Consider the following 15,685-nt stretch of genomic DNA (forward strand, 5'->3'; position numbering starts at 1 on the left):
CACTTCTCTCTTGACTCCATTTTTCTATTTTTCAAAGGATTCCTTTTGTTTTGTTTAGATCTTAGTAAATTCAACAATCTTTAGTATTTGAAAAACAAATGACCCTTTGGAAAATCTTTTGGCTTAGGCAGATTTGAGACGCTTCCAAAAATAAAAGCTTAAAAATACATTATGTGCACTCATATACACATATAAATTTATATATTTCATGGTATAAAATATTTGTCCCTGGAAAAGTAGACTTTAAACTACTTGAACCCCCTTGTTTATCAAACTTCTCACATCAAGATTCCCTCTGCACAGTACAAATCAGTTGAAATCCATGGTGCCAGAAACTCTGTACAATTCCAACAAGTTCTCTGACTTTTAAGAGCCGCCTTCAAATCATCAGTCCAGGACCTAATACTATAAATACCTTTCTCTAATTTCTTCTTTTTGAGACTCTATTAATAGTATCTGCCCTTAATGCAGTAAGTCTAGTAGATTTAGTTTTGTTTGATTGTGTTTCTTAAGTGGCTTTTGAGATGTTAGCAGGTGACATTTACCTATCACAAAATTCATGTTATAATCAATATGACTTTTAAAAAGCAAGCCAATGCAAAATATTTTATATTACTTACTCCCAGGTTCACTAGAAAATGATATAATCTTTTACTGCTAAAAGGTTTTTGATACTTATAATTTTCTATCATTATGTAGGTTGAACTGTATCCTCTCAAAAGACATATCTAAATCCTAACAATTGGTAACTGTGAATGTTACTTTATTTTAAAATAAGAACTTTGTAGATATAATCAACGGAGAAGGCAATGGCACCCCACTCCAGTACTCTTGCCTGGAAAATCCCATGGACGGAGGAGCCTGGTAGGCTACAGTCCATGGGGTCGCTAAGAGTCGGACACGACTGAGCGACTTCACTTTCCCTTTTCACTTTCATGCATTGGAGAAGGAAATGGCAACCCACTCCAGTGTTCTTGCCTGGAGAATCCCAGGGACGGGGGAGCCTGGTGGCTGCCGTCTATGGGGTCGCACAGAGTCGGACACGACTGAAGCGACTTAGCAGCAGCAGCGGCAGATATAATCAAAGCAAAATGCCCAAGATGAGCTTATACCAGAATAGCACAGGTTCTTGTCTAATAGCTGGTATCCCTATGATAAAAAGAAATTCTGCCTCAAGACTGCAGTACCAACTCCTGCTTGACTTTCCAGTCCATTTACTGCCCTAAATATTTTGGACTTGCATACTCCTACAGTCACATAAGCCAACTCTTAAAATACATCTCTTCATGGATGGACAGGTAGATGGGCAGACAGATATATGGACAGAGAGATATATAGGTGCTATATAGATAAGCAGATATAGATATGATCTTTTATTGGTCACTTTCTCTGTAGAACCCTAACTAATATAGATTTAGACACAGGGAGGTGAGGTGCTGCCACAACAAATATCTAAAAATATGGAAGTTACATCTGAGGTTGGTAATAGATTGAGGCTGGAAGAGCTTTAAGCAAGTGACAGAAAAAGCTTGGATTACTTTAAAGTGATTGTCTATATTTTTACTGTTTGAAGTAAAAACATAGACATTATAGCTGATTATGGTGCAAACTCGGTCTTCCTTAGTGCCCTAGACAGTAATGAATCCATCTGCAATGCAGGAAACCTGGGTTTGATCCCTGGGTTAGGAAGATCCCCTGGAGGAGGACATGGAAACCCACTCCAGTGTTCTTGCCTGGAGAATTCCCATGAACAGAGGAACCTGGTGGGCTACAGTCCATGGGGTGGTAAAGAGTTGGACATGACTCAGCAACTAAGCACATGGTGAAGACTCAGAAAGGAGTGAAGAGAGCTAGAGAGAAAGCTTCTTTCATTTACACACACACATATATAATTAACAACAGAACACTGCTTGAATTATAATAGTTCTTTCTAATAAGATTCCAGATGGAAATGAAGAATATGTTATTGGACACTGGAGGTAACGTGTTTCTTGTTATAAAGCAAGAGAAACTGTCTAAATAGTGTTCAACTATTGAGTGCAAAATAGAACTTGCAAGCAATGAACTTGAACATTTACCTGAGAAGATTGCCAAGTAAAATGTGGAAGGTGCAAGCTGGTGTCTCCTTGTTGCTCTCTCAGAGCCTTCAAGAAGAAATAACCCTCCTTACAACATGATTTTGGACTTCTAGAAAATTTGCTGTACTCTTTTGTGGTGATTTGTAAAGCAGCCCTAGAAAACTAATGCAAAGCCCCATATTGTAAATTTTAGAGATGTATTCATTGGATAAATCTTAAAGGAAGTGTTAGAGAGGAGAGAGTGTATAGAGTAAGGTAGTAGGGCATGATCTAAAGAAAAAAACTGATAAATTTGAATTAATTAAAATGAAAAACTCTGCTCTGCAAAAGTTACCATTAACAAAAAGACAATACAAATACTTGCTAAACACATATCTGGTAAAGAACTTGTATCAAAAGCATACATAGGACTCAAAATTTAACAATAAGAAAATAAACATGTCAATTAAAAAATGGGCAAAATACCCTAACCTCAACAAAGGAGATATGCAGGTGGCAAAGTAACATTTTAAAAAGTGCTCAACAAGGTGTGTTATTAGGCAATTGCAACTTAATGTGATATCAATGAGATACACATATATTAGAATGCCTAATTTTTAAAAAGAATTTTAAAACTAATAATACCAAATGTTACTGAGGCTCTGAAGCAGCAGGGAACTCACATTAAAGGCTGGTGAGACTGTGAAATGATTCAGCCATATTGGAAGAGTTCAGCAGTTTCTCACAAAGCTAAGCATAGTCTTATTATATGATCCAACAACTATACTACCAGGTGTTTCCCCAAATGAGTTTAAAATATATACCCACACATACAAAAATGCATATAAATGTTTGAGGTAGCTTTATTCATAACTGCCTAAAACTGGAAGCAACCAAGTTTCCCTTCAATAGGTTAAGTGACGTGAAGTCACTCAGTTGTGTCCGACTCTTTGCGACCCCATGGACTGCAGCCTACCAGTCTCCTCTGTCCATGGAATTTTCCAGGCAAGAGCACTGGAGTGGGTTGCCATTTCCTTCTCAATAGGTTAATGATGAAGCAAATTGTGATATACCTATACAATAAAATATTACTCAGCAATAAAAGGAAAAAAGCTTCAAGCCACAAAAAGGCATGGAGGGAAGAGTCACATCACGATGATGGCTACATAGGTTGTTCATAACTTCATCGCCCTTCAAGAGAAGAACTATTTAAGAACATCACTGAGAGAATCCTAAAACATATGGGTGAGGTTGAAGTGCCCCCTGTACCAAAGAGATCAAGACAGACTAGAAAGGTAAGAGAAGTGGCTACATGTAGACTGTATGGCCCCTCCCCAAGGCCAGCACAAGGCCACATGGAGAGGGCTCTGGTTCCTCCAGTGAGAAAAGAGAACACGCTAGGGACAAGAAAAGCTGCAGGGCTCAACACTGACAACGACAGAGGAAGGGCTTGGAAACAACCATCACATAGATCTTGGCAGACCAAGTTCACACATGTAGTACCCAAGTAGTACCCTATGGCTTTGCTCATTGCAGAATGAAGTCATGGGCACACTCTGATGAAGGAATTCAGTGGGTGCAGACCTGCCTGATTTGGACTCTCAAATGAGCAGTTTTGTGAGCCCTATAGTAAGTACAGTTTTACTACACCTAGGCAAGAAACTGAGATATGCTCCCACCCCCTGTGAAGACTGTCTTCAGGCCCATCTGACCAGAAGGGCAGCATTTACACCTGAAAACAGTGCCCTTCAGGGCATGTGAGTCAAAGGAAACAGCACAGACCTGACTGTCCCTACAGTAAATGCCAGCACAGAGCATAGAGAATTCCCATGCTGTGGACAGACGGTGGATTAATTTACAGCCAAGCTTGAAGGTATCTCCTGACACATTCCACATGGATAGCCTGTTTTGGAAATATAGGTTAGCCTGGAGAAGGTCTTTCCCCTTTCCCCAGGGCAAAGAGCTGAATCACTGTCACTCAGAGTAACCCTTCATGTAGAATACATTTTTTAAATCAAAAGATAAGTAATAAAGCAGTAATAGCTTTAAGGCAGGAGATAGATGGCCCTGGGCTGAATAGCTGGAGTTTGTCCCCTGTGGACAGATATTCCAAGATGAAGAGGAAGACGAGATGAGCCATGCCAAGAGACCACATATTTCTTAGTCTTGAGGGCAAGGAGACTTTCCTGACTGCACATGTGCAGAAATGCTCTTTGGAGGTCAAAAGGGAAGTGGTCTCACCCCATCATAGGTGATGTCAGCCTACCCATAAATCTCTTCACTAGAATCCAACTTGGCTAAGAGACGTATACACACACGTGGGAGGACCCTGAGATAAACCAAATACAGATCCAGAACCAGGCAAAGCAAGATGATTAGCCAAAAGAAAGGCAGAAGAAATGCCCCATTTAAGTGATTCAAACTACCACAAGGACACAACTCTCTCTGAGCCCACCCATGTGTGCCTATTCATATGTACTCTTTTGCTCCTAATAAATACTCTACTTGTTTCACTACTTTCCATTCCTTTCTGGAAATTGATTTTCTACAAAGCTGTGCTGGGCAGGCCCTTGTCACTGGCAGGCATTGCCAATGACCACTGGCCCCAGGTGGTCTAGTGGCTAGGATTCAGCAGGCTTACTGCCATGACCTGAGTTCACCCTCTGGCTGGAGAACAGAAATCCTGCTTCAAGGTGCTCAGGCCGAGTCCACCTGAGATCAGTTTGAAACATGTATATACACACAAATCTATATAATACATACATATAAGTATAGTGTACACATATCTGTACATGTATAAAAGATATGTATATGCATGCATAAAACAACAATAACTGCCACACTTGTTTTAATTAGAACCTAAATCACAAAGGATTTTTTAATGAAAGAGTATTTTATCACTGAAAACATTTAGAACCACTAGGGTAATAAAAAGCAGATAACTTTTAGTAGGGTTTTTATTGTTTTTAAGTTATCTACAAAGAATACAGCCCCTTTACTTTGTATTTCATTACTTCATAAGCAAATGAAGGAATACCTCAATTTCAGCATTTTAAAATAATCTTGTGAGATAGACAAAGGAATTTTAACTAAGATTTTCTTCTTTGACCTAGCTTTCCAGTTTTATTAACTGATTGGCTAGTAGCTAGAACTAACTGATAGATTTAGCAGGGTAAGCTTCACTAGAGGCAGCTCTCAGGGAATACATGGCTGTGCGAACAGAGTACTTGATTAAGTTGTAGAACACCAGGGAGCAACCTGGACACTGGTTATGTAAATATAACAGATGGCTAAGCAAATGTTGTGCTGTACTAAGTCTACGGTGATGGTAGTAATCTATGTTTATATAGATTAAGGGGCACACTAGCCAAGTTTTTGAAGGCAAACCAGGTATTGACAATATAATTTTCATGAAAAGTATTTTATTATATGAATTTTTATTCAACTTAATATCCTCTGGAGAAAATTATACTATTTAATTTTTCATAATCATTTTATTATAACTTGTATGTTTTAAAAATATTTCCTGGAAAATGGCATTTAATAATGGCTCAGACCAAATTAATCTGGTGGGGGTTATGTCACTTAGTAGATGACAAAGTTGGTAAATCATATCCATTGAGAAAGCAATTTGTGAATGAAGACTCTTTGAACTTCAGATGTCATGTGTCAAGCAGAACACCATGCACTGGTTACCAATCCCATGAGAAGACTCAATACTGCATCTTGGGATCAGAGTTGCCAAGGAAAATACAATGCAGTCAAGCACTCAACTGAACCACACTTAACTCAGGTAGGAAGAGACAGAGCAAAGTCAACTCCAACAACCCGTGCCCCTCCATGGCTAGAGCATCACTCTGGCAGCCAACACAAGACACCTGTCTTGTGCTGCAGTATAAGGATCCATACACGTTATCCGAAAGGAGTCCGAAAGCTGAGGGTGTGCCTTAGCGCTACTGATTTACATACTTAAGGAGAACAAACTCATTGAGTACTTACATGCTTAAGTAGAAAGCTCATTGAGTTTGCAATAGGGACAGATATTCCCACACCAGGCAAGACGCCTGACATGGATTGCATGGGCTCTTTATCACTTGGTAAGGAAGTAACGAGGTCCAAGGTCCAGGCATACACAATAGGGTAGAAAGAACTGTGCATGGGCGACTACTCCATTCAATGCTATGTTTGCTGTGATTTAATCTTCAACTCAATGTTTAAGTCAGGTGCAGAAAACAGGTTAAGATAGAAAAGAAAAAACGACAAAAAGAAAAAAATTTGCAGGGCAATACTGTATATCAAGTAGATACCAAAGAGTATACGATGTCCATTTAATGTAACCATTTAGGTAGGAGATTTCAGTATTTGGAATGTGATCCCTCTTTCTTTCTTTCTTTCTCTAAATCAAGAAAAGAAAAACAATTAGGAGAAAATGTAGCACAGATATATTTTGGGTATGGCTTATTTGTTTTTATTCTAAGCTCAGAGGTAAAAGATTTCATGGAAAGAAATGCCTTACAGGAAGTTTGTGAATGCTTGCTTATGTTCTATGTTGAGGCAATAAACAGAAATACAGGGCTTCCCTGGTAGCTCTGTCAGTAAATCTGCCTGTGGTGCAGGATACCCAGGTTCAATCCCTGGGTTGGGAAGATCCCCTGAAGAAGGAAATGGCAACCCACTCCAGTATTCTTGCCTGAAAAAATTTCATGGACAGAGGAGCCTGGTGGGCTATATTCCACGGAGTCACAGGAGTCAGACTTGACTTAGCAACTAAACCACCATAAAGCAGAAGCACCATCCAATAAACACAAATTTACAAAAATATCTACTACAGCTTATAGATGTCAATCACTGCTTAAGCAGATAATCTTTATTAAAAGTCTGGAAAAATAAACAGTATATTTTAATATCATTCATTCTAACAAATATATTAAGCTTTTATTATGGGCAGGCAATGGTCCCTAGTCACTTGAAGCCTACAGTTTAATGCAGTATCCTGCAAATTTATCTGATGGAAAGGTATATTAAGTGACCTTGTTAAAAGCAGAGATTGTCAAATTGTCTCCTGGAATTTCAACTCAATTTGTTAGAAAAGTCTTAGAAAGCCACATTTTTATTAAGCACCTCAAGCGGCTATTACCAGGCATGTGTGGAAACCCTAGTCTACTGGACTTCTGAGTAACTTATAGTTAAAATAAAAAACATAATTAACTAGAGGAACTGCATTTACAGTAAACTGTCTGAGGTGAAGCAAATTAAAAGCATAGAGTTGTTTCTTTTTAAAATATTCTCTTACCGTAGTGTCTATAGGCAATTACATTGTTCATTCTAAATAACCAATTTACTAGAAAGTTTTACAAATTATATCATTCTCATTCTAATCTACTAAAAAGATTCTTGCTGAAACTACTGAGCTAAAATATTTCTGTTCTTGTTGTTGTTTACACGCTAAGTCATGTCCAACTCTCTGCGACCCCATGGACTGTAGCCCACCAGACTTATCCATCCATGGGACTTCCCAGGCAAGAATACTGAAGTATGTTGCCATTCCCTTCTCCAAAATATTTCTACCTGATGCTAATATTTGAGAACATAACCAAAGGCCCAGATTGTGACCCAGGACCAAACCTAAGAGGACCTATAGAACCTAGGGTCTCCTCATTTAAAAAGTTTTGATTCCTAGCAAGTCACATTATTTATCTTCTTGAATGGATAGAAAACAGAATCTACCTAAAATAAGTTATCAAGGGCCCTACACTGGGTTGGGGAGAACAAATCCAACAGCTTTACTTTTGTAATGATGGTAGTGGTAGTACAGTTGACATGGCAGATATACCTGTGTGCACCCATATACATGGCTTCCATGGTGGCTCAGTGGTAAAGAATCTGCCTGCCAATGCAGGAGACACGAGAGAGGCGAGTTCAGTCCCTGGATTGGGAACATCCCCTGAAGAAGGAAATGACAACCCACTCCAGTATTCTTGCCCGGGAAATCCCATGGACAGAGGAACCTGGCAGACTATAGTCTATGGGGTCACAAAAGAGTTGGACAGGACTTAGCAACTAAACAAGAACAACCCATATACATATGTACTTATATAGTCTACATAATTCCTTTGTAATGCTAACTGCCTGGTCATGCAAAATATGATATTTTTTTAATTAGGAAATTGATATTATTCTGTCACACTGAAAAATAAGTTTGACGACTTCTCTGTTTTCCCTTTGTTTTTTTATTTAAATTTTTTATTTTATGTTGGACATTTTTTTTTTAAGGGAAAAAGAAAAAGAAAAAAAAAAAGCTCATGCTATCTTTAACTGTTGTCTAGTTGCCAAACAAATCTTTAAAGACATTTAACATCTTAAATGAAGGAAATGGTCTAAGGCAATAGACCATGTCTTAGTTTTATGCTGTATGGTCAGCAAATAACATAGCCATTTAGGAATATTTATTTTAACAAATGAAAGATATATGTCTTGTAGATCATCTTATAACCCAGAATAATAGAATTAGAACTCCAATCCTCTACAACAAAGTTTAACATTATAGTTTAAAAGCATTTTTAGTTTATTCAGGAAATCTATGCAAAACAAGTTTTTAATTTCATCTACTAAACTATGTTCTAGCATTTCTAGTTAATTGAAAATAAACAAATGCATTCAGTTCAGTTCAGTCGCTCAGTCGTATCCAACTCTTTGTGACCCCATGAACTGCAGCACACCAGGCCTCCCTGTCCATCACCAACTCCTGGAGTCTACCCAAACAAACGTCCATTGAGTCGGTGATGCCATCCAACCATCTCATCCTCTGTTGTCCCCTTCTCCTCCTGCCCTCAATCTTTCCCAGCATCAGGGTCTTTTCAAATGAGTCAGCTCTTCGCATCAGGTGGCCAAAGTATTGGAATTTCAGCTTCAACATCAGTCCTTCCAATGAATACCCAGGACTGATCTCCCTTAGGATGGACTGGTTGGATCTCCTTGCAGTCCAAGGGACTCTCATGAGTCTTCTCCAACACTACAGTTCAAAAGCATCAATTCTTTGGCACTCGGAATTCTCTATAGTCCAACTCTCATATCCATACATGACTACTGGAAAAACCATAACCTTGACTAGATGGACCTTTGTTTGGCAAAGTAATGTCTCTGCTTTTTAATATGCTGTCTAGGTTGGTCATAGTAGGCAAAATAATGCATCAGTAAACTTTAATGCTTTTCATATTTGTTTCTTGGTAGTGAAGCACCCAAATTCCTTATCAATATAGTTATAAAGGAGAGGAAAATCTATTTTGAAACAAGGCAATTTGAAACAGTTTTACTTTACTGTTACTCAGACTAACTCTACAAAGAGAGCAAATTCCTCACTTACAATGAAGAAAATAAATAAGTGAAAGTTACCAGATGGAGAATCTACAACATAAACAAATCAAAATTTAAATATAGTATTTTGCTCATTGAAGAGCTGCAACTAAATTTATAAATTACAATTCCCCTAGATTTCAAGAGAGTCATAGTATGATTCAGCAAATATTTTAAAGACAAACAGTATATTTTTTTCATGCTTTCTTGATTTTTAAATTGGCCAATAACAATATTGTCTTTCATTTTCCTACAAATATCAAAATGTCAACATTTCTCCCTTAATAATTATTTCTCCTGAAACAGTTTTAACTCTTTTACTTGAAATTTATTTTAGAAAGAGCACAGAGTATGCTAGCCAAGCTGAATATTATTTAATTCTAAAATGATTAATTTTTATATTTTTCCATGGAAAATTAAATGCTGACTACATCTGAAGAATTGAACATTTAATATTTTACTCTGTGATTATACTTTTAGTAAGAAAGGTGCTGTAGAAAGAAGTAGGTATAAGCTGTAACAGCGAGAGCTCTGGGATACTGATATCAATATGACCTTACTTAAATAAAAATATTTACAGCCATGAAAATAGTGAAGTCTCCAAGAGAATAAGTAATTACTTTCAGGAGGAAAAAGTAATTGGCGCTCTTCTTTATACTTCCCAACTGGGGAGAGGAGAACAAATAGGCAATTACAGCGATCACTACCAGAGAAGAGCACAGTATTAAAGAGACTCGGAAACCTTAACCATGAGTTATTTCTCCTGGGTCATCAACATAAACTAACACAAATGCTAACCAAAGATGAGTGGAATCTAGAAGGGACAATAGAAGACAGAGAGCACACAGAGCAATTACAGGCTCAGAAACGAGTGCAACCAGAGAGTGTAGCTTGTCTCACTGAACATACTATGTAAATCCTTTTGATTTAGAAGTTTTGACTGATAATGATCTTGAAAAATCAATGGGAGGACAGAGGAATTTAATGCAAAGTACAAGTATACTTGAATGGACTATAGGTGCTATTGGTGTTTGGCTCATAGTTCCCCGGCATTCAGGCTCACTGCTTCTTGGAAGATGATAGCGTCTCTTCCTGAGAACTTTCCCTACTGCTGTGAGGAGGATTTGCTACATGCAGAGCAGGTCAGAATTCCAAAGATAAATGCTTTTAAATGAATATAAAACCCTCTGCCAATGACAAAAGATGTTATTACACAGTCTAACTTTGGACATTTTGGACAACTCTGGAGCAAGTCTGATGTATGTTCTACTTTCCCATAGAAGCAACCTACTCATTAATGCACCAATTTTGGCCTATTTTCCTTCCCTGTTCTACTCTCCCATTCCCACACTGACACTCTTAGTATCACCTATCAAATGAAATCTGTCTCCTTAAATCTTTGACACAAAGTCTACTTTTTAGGGGATTCAATTTAAGAATCCATGCACACCCTAATGTGTTAGTCACTCAGTCATGTCTGACTCTTTGCAACCCCACAGAATTCAGCCTGCTAGGCTCCTCTGTTCATGGAATTCTCAAGCAAGGATACTGGAGTGAGTAGCCATTTCCTTCTCCAGGGGATCTTCCCAAGTCAGGGATTAAACCCAATTCACCTGAATTGCAAACGATTCTTTATAGTCTGAGCACCCTGGGAAGCCCCATTTTATTTTTACTCCACATTTTTTTTTTAAATAATAAAATTAACATTGGAAGGACTGATACTGAAGCTGAAACTCCAATACTTTGGCCACCTGATATGAAAAATTGACTCCTTGGAAAAGACTTGGATGCTGGGAAAGATTGAAGGCAGGAGGAGAGGGGAAAACAGAGGATGAGGTGGTTGGATGGCATAACCAACTGCATGGACATGACTATGAGCAAGCTCTGGGAGTTGGTTATAGCCAGAGAAGCCTGGTGTGCTGCAGTCCATGGGGTCGTAAAGAGTCAGACATGAACGAACAACTGAACTGAACTGAACATCAATAAACATATGATGTAGATTTTACTAGCCTGGTAAAATTTTGTAGTAACCTCTAAAACAGCTAACGGGATAACCTGGGAATGACACCCCTGCTTGAAAAATAAAACAATGATGAAAGTTACAATAACGTCAACGTTTGCCTCCCCACATTAGAGATAATCCAAAATTGGTGTTATCATTTATCTATTCTATTAATTATCTAAAATACATATGATTCAGTTAGTTCAGTTCAGTTCAGTCACTCAGTCGTGTCCACTCTTTGCAACCCCATGAATCACAGCACGCCAGGCCTCCTGGAGTTTACTCAAACTCATGTCCATCGAATCAGTGATGCCATCCAGCTATCTCATCCTCTGTCGTCCCCTTCTCCTCCTGCCCTCAATCCCTCCCAGCATCAGGGTCTTTTCCAATGAGTCAACTCATCGCATGAGGTGGCCAAAGTATTGGAGTTTCAGCTTCAGCACTAGTCCTTCCAATGAACACCCAGAACTGATCTCCTTTAGGATGAACTGGTTGGATCTCCTTGCAGTCCAAGGGACTCTCAAGAATCTTCTCCAACACCACAGTTCAAAAGCATCAATTCTTTAGTGATCTACTTTCTTCACAGTCCAACTCTCACATCCATACATGACCACTGGAAAAACCATAGCCTTGACTAGACGGACCTTTGTTGGCAAAGTAATGTCTCTGCTTTTTAATATGCTATCTAGGTTAGTCATAACTTCCCTTCCAAGGAGTAAGCGTCTTTTAATTTCATGGCTGCAGTCACCATCTGCAGTGATTTTGGAGCCCAGAGAAATAAAGTCTGACACTGTTTCCACTGTCTCCCATCTATTTCCCATCAAGTGAAGGGACCAGATGCCATGATCTTTGTTTTCTGAATGTTGATCTTTAAGCCAACTTTTTCACTCTCCTCTTTCACTTTCATCAAGAGGCTTTTCAGTTCTTCTTCACTTTCTGCCATAAGGGTGGTGTCATCTGCATATCTGAGGTTATTGATATTTCTCACATTATATGGAATATTCATGGAACTATTTTTTCACTAAATATTGTTAAATTCAGTTCTGTTACTCTAAGTAGGTCTAATAATTGATTTTCACTGCTACATGATATTCTGCTATGTAAATATATCACAATGGATGTGTCTGTTCTTCTATTAAGCACTTCTCAGTATTTAGACTACTTCCTAATGTGAATATAGTCATCTCTTGGTATCTTCAAGGGATTGGCTTCAAGGATTCACAGTAAATACCAAAAGTTACTTGTGTAAAATAGCAGAGTACTTATGCATAACTGACACATAACCTCCAGAATACTTCAGATCATTTCTAGATTACTTATAAAACCCAATACGTTGTAAGTGCTATATAAATATCTATACTTTTTGGAACTCCCTGCAATTTTTAAAACTTATTTTCTATCCAAGTTTCATTGACTCTGCAGATGTGGAATCCATGGATATGAAGCTGACTGTACTGCTGTTTTGAATATTCATATTCATGTTTCTTTGTACACAAGTACAGAATTTTTATTGTAGATATGTCTAAGTATGGAATGTCAGTTAATAGGGAACAGAAAAGATTTTGTTAATTCACATTCCTGTTAACACATAATAATGTTCAGCTTCTTAAGTATAGCAATAAACTGTGTTTAAAAAAAATCATTGTAACTACTATGATTTGTCTTTCATTAATTTCTAATAAGGGGGAGTAGAATATCTGTTCATTATTTTATGTACCATGTATGTTTTCTATTCTCTAAAATTGGAAAAATATATCTTATATCCATTTTCATATTGTATTATCATTTCCTTAGAGAGTAGTAGAAATTATTATATATTATATCAATCTTTATTATTTCAATTATCATTTTCCTATTTATAACTTTATTTTACTTTTTATTGTATTTTCATGAAATACTGGTATGGCATCAACTTTATTATAATCAATACAAAATTTTATGTCTTATTATAAAATTCCCACAATGGCTGGATAACAAAAGGTTGTTCACTAGGCACTATACTAATTTTTCAAAAGTTAAGTTTATATATTTTAATCTTTGATTCATTCATATTTGAATTTTATGTATAATGTGAAGTAGGATTTTATTTTTTCCATGTCTATAAATATTTTTAATCTTTCTTTTTAACAGTTTATTCTATCCTCACCTCACATGTTACTTCTATCATAAATTTCAGTGATGGTTCTTGCGTGGGCAATCTTTTTCTATTGCTCTGGTCATTTATATATTTCTACATATGAATACTGTTGCAATTTCACAGTAAATGATATTTGATAGAGAAGATTATGAACCTGATACTTCTTCAAAAATTTTTGACTATTTATGGCTATACTATTTTATATAAGATTGAGAGCTAGCTTGCCAATTAATGCATCTAAGTATTAATATTATAAATCAAAAATAAGAGAAGAAAATAAAATACTTAAATACTCAGAAATAAAAGAGTATGAAAACACAACATATCAAAGTTTGTGTTATGCAACAGAGCAGTAATATTTACATTAGCAAAAGAGAAGCAAAAGGGCAGAACAGTAAATACAATATTGAAGGAGAAGAGCTGGAGGATTGACCCCACATGACCTCAAGACTCACTATGAAGCTACACTAACCAAGACAAAATAGTATAGATTAAAAAATAGATAGACCAATGAAACATATGGGGGCCAGACATAGACTCATGTAAACACAGTCAATAATGCAAGAGAACACAGTCAACAAAAACAAGACTAGGAGTTGACTGTGGCTCAGATCATGAACTCCTTATTGCCAAATTCAGACTTAAATTGAAGAAAGTAGGGAAAACCACTAGACCATTCAGGTATGACCTAAATCAAATCCCTATGATTATACAGTGGAAGTGAGAAATATATTTAAGGGACAAGATCTGATAGACAGAGTGCCTGATGAACTATGGACAGAGGTTTGTGACATTGTACAGGAGACAGGGAGCAAGACCATCCCCAAGAAAAAGAAATGCAAAAAAGCAAAATGGCTGCCTGAGAAGGCCTTACAAATAGCTGTGAAAAGAAGAGAAGAAAAAAGCAAAGGAGAAAAGGAAAGATATACCCATTTGAATGCAGAATTCCAAAGAATGGTAAGGAGAGAAAATAAAGCCTACCTCACTAAACAATGCAAAGAAATAGAGGAAAACAATGGAATGGGAAAGACTAGAGATTTCTTCAAGAAAATTACAGATACCAAGGGAACATTTCGTGCAAAGATGGGCACAGTAAAGGACAGAAACTGTATGGACCTAACAGAAGTAGAAGATATTAAGAAGAGGTGGCAAGAATACAAAGAACTATACAAAAAAGATCTTAATGACCCAGATAACCATGATGGTGTGATCACTCACCTAGAGCCAAACATCCTGGAATGCAAAGTCAAGTGGGCATTAAGAAGCATCACTACATACAAAGCTAGTGGAGGTGATGGAATTCCAGCTGAGCTATTTCAAATCCTAAAAGATGATGCTGCAAAAGTGCCACACTCAATATGCCAGGATATTTGGAAAACTCAGCAGAGGCCACAGGACTGAAAAAGGTCAGTTTTCATTCTAGTCCCAAAGAAGGGCAATGCCAAAGAGTGTTCAAACTACTGCACAATTGCACTCATTTCACTTGCTAGCAAAGTAATGCTCGAAATTCTCCAAGCCAGGCTTCAACAGTTCATGAGCCATGAAATTCCAGATGTTCAAGCTGGATTTAAAAAAGACAGAGGAAGCAGAGATCAAATTGCCAACATCTGTTGGATCATAGAAAAAACAAGAGAATTCCAGAAAAACATCTACTCTTCTTCATTGACTAAAGACTTTGACTGTGTGGATCACAACAAACTGTGGAATATTCTTAAAGAGATGGGATTACCAGCCACCTTACCTGCCTCCTGAGAAACCTGTGTATAGGTCTGAACATGAGTGGTCTGTATATGAGTGACTGAACAACATAATACGGTCAACTGGTCTTTGACAAAGACACTCTTTCAGTAAACAGTGCTAGAACAACTGATCATCCACATGCACAAAATTAATTTAAACACAAACCATACACACTCCACAAAAAATTAACTAAAAATGGACAGACATTTAAAGGTATAATCAAAACTATAAAGCCCCTGGGAGGTAATATAGGAGAAAGCCAAGATGACTTTGGACATGTGATGCCTTCTTATATTCAACTCCAAAGAAACTATCAACAACAACAGCAACAAAAAAGAACAACAACAACAAAAAACACCTCATTGACAATCTGGAGTTTATTACATTAAAACTTCA

Source organism: Odocoileus virginianus, chromosome 21, assembly GCF_023699985.2.
Source record: "Odocoileus virginianus isolate 20LAN1187 ecotype Illinois chromosome 21, Ovbor_1.2, whole genome shotgun sequence".
Lineage (NCBI taxonomy): Eukaryota > Metazoa > Chordata > Mammalia > Artiodactyla > Cervidae > Odocoileus > Odocoileus virginianus.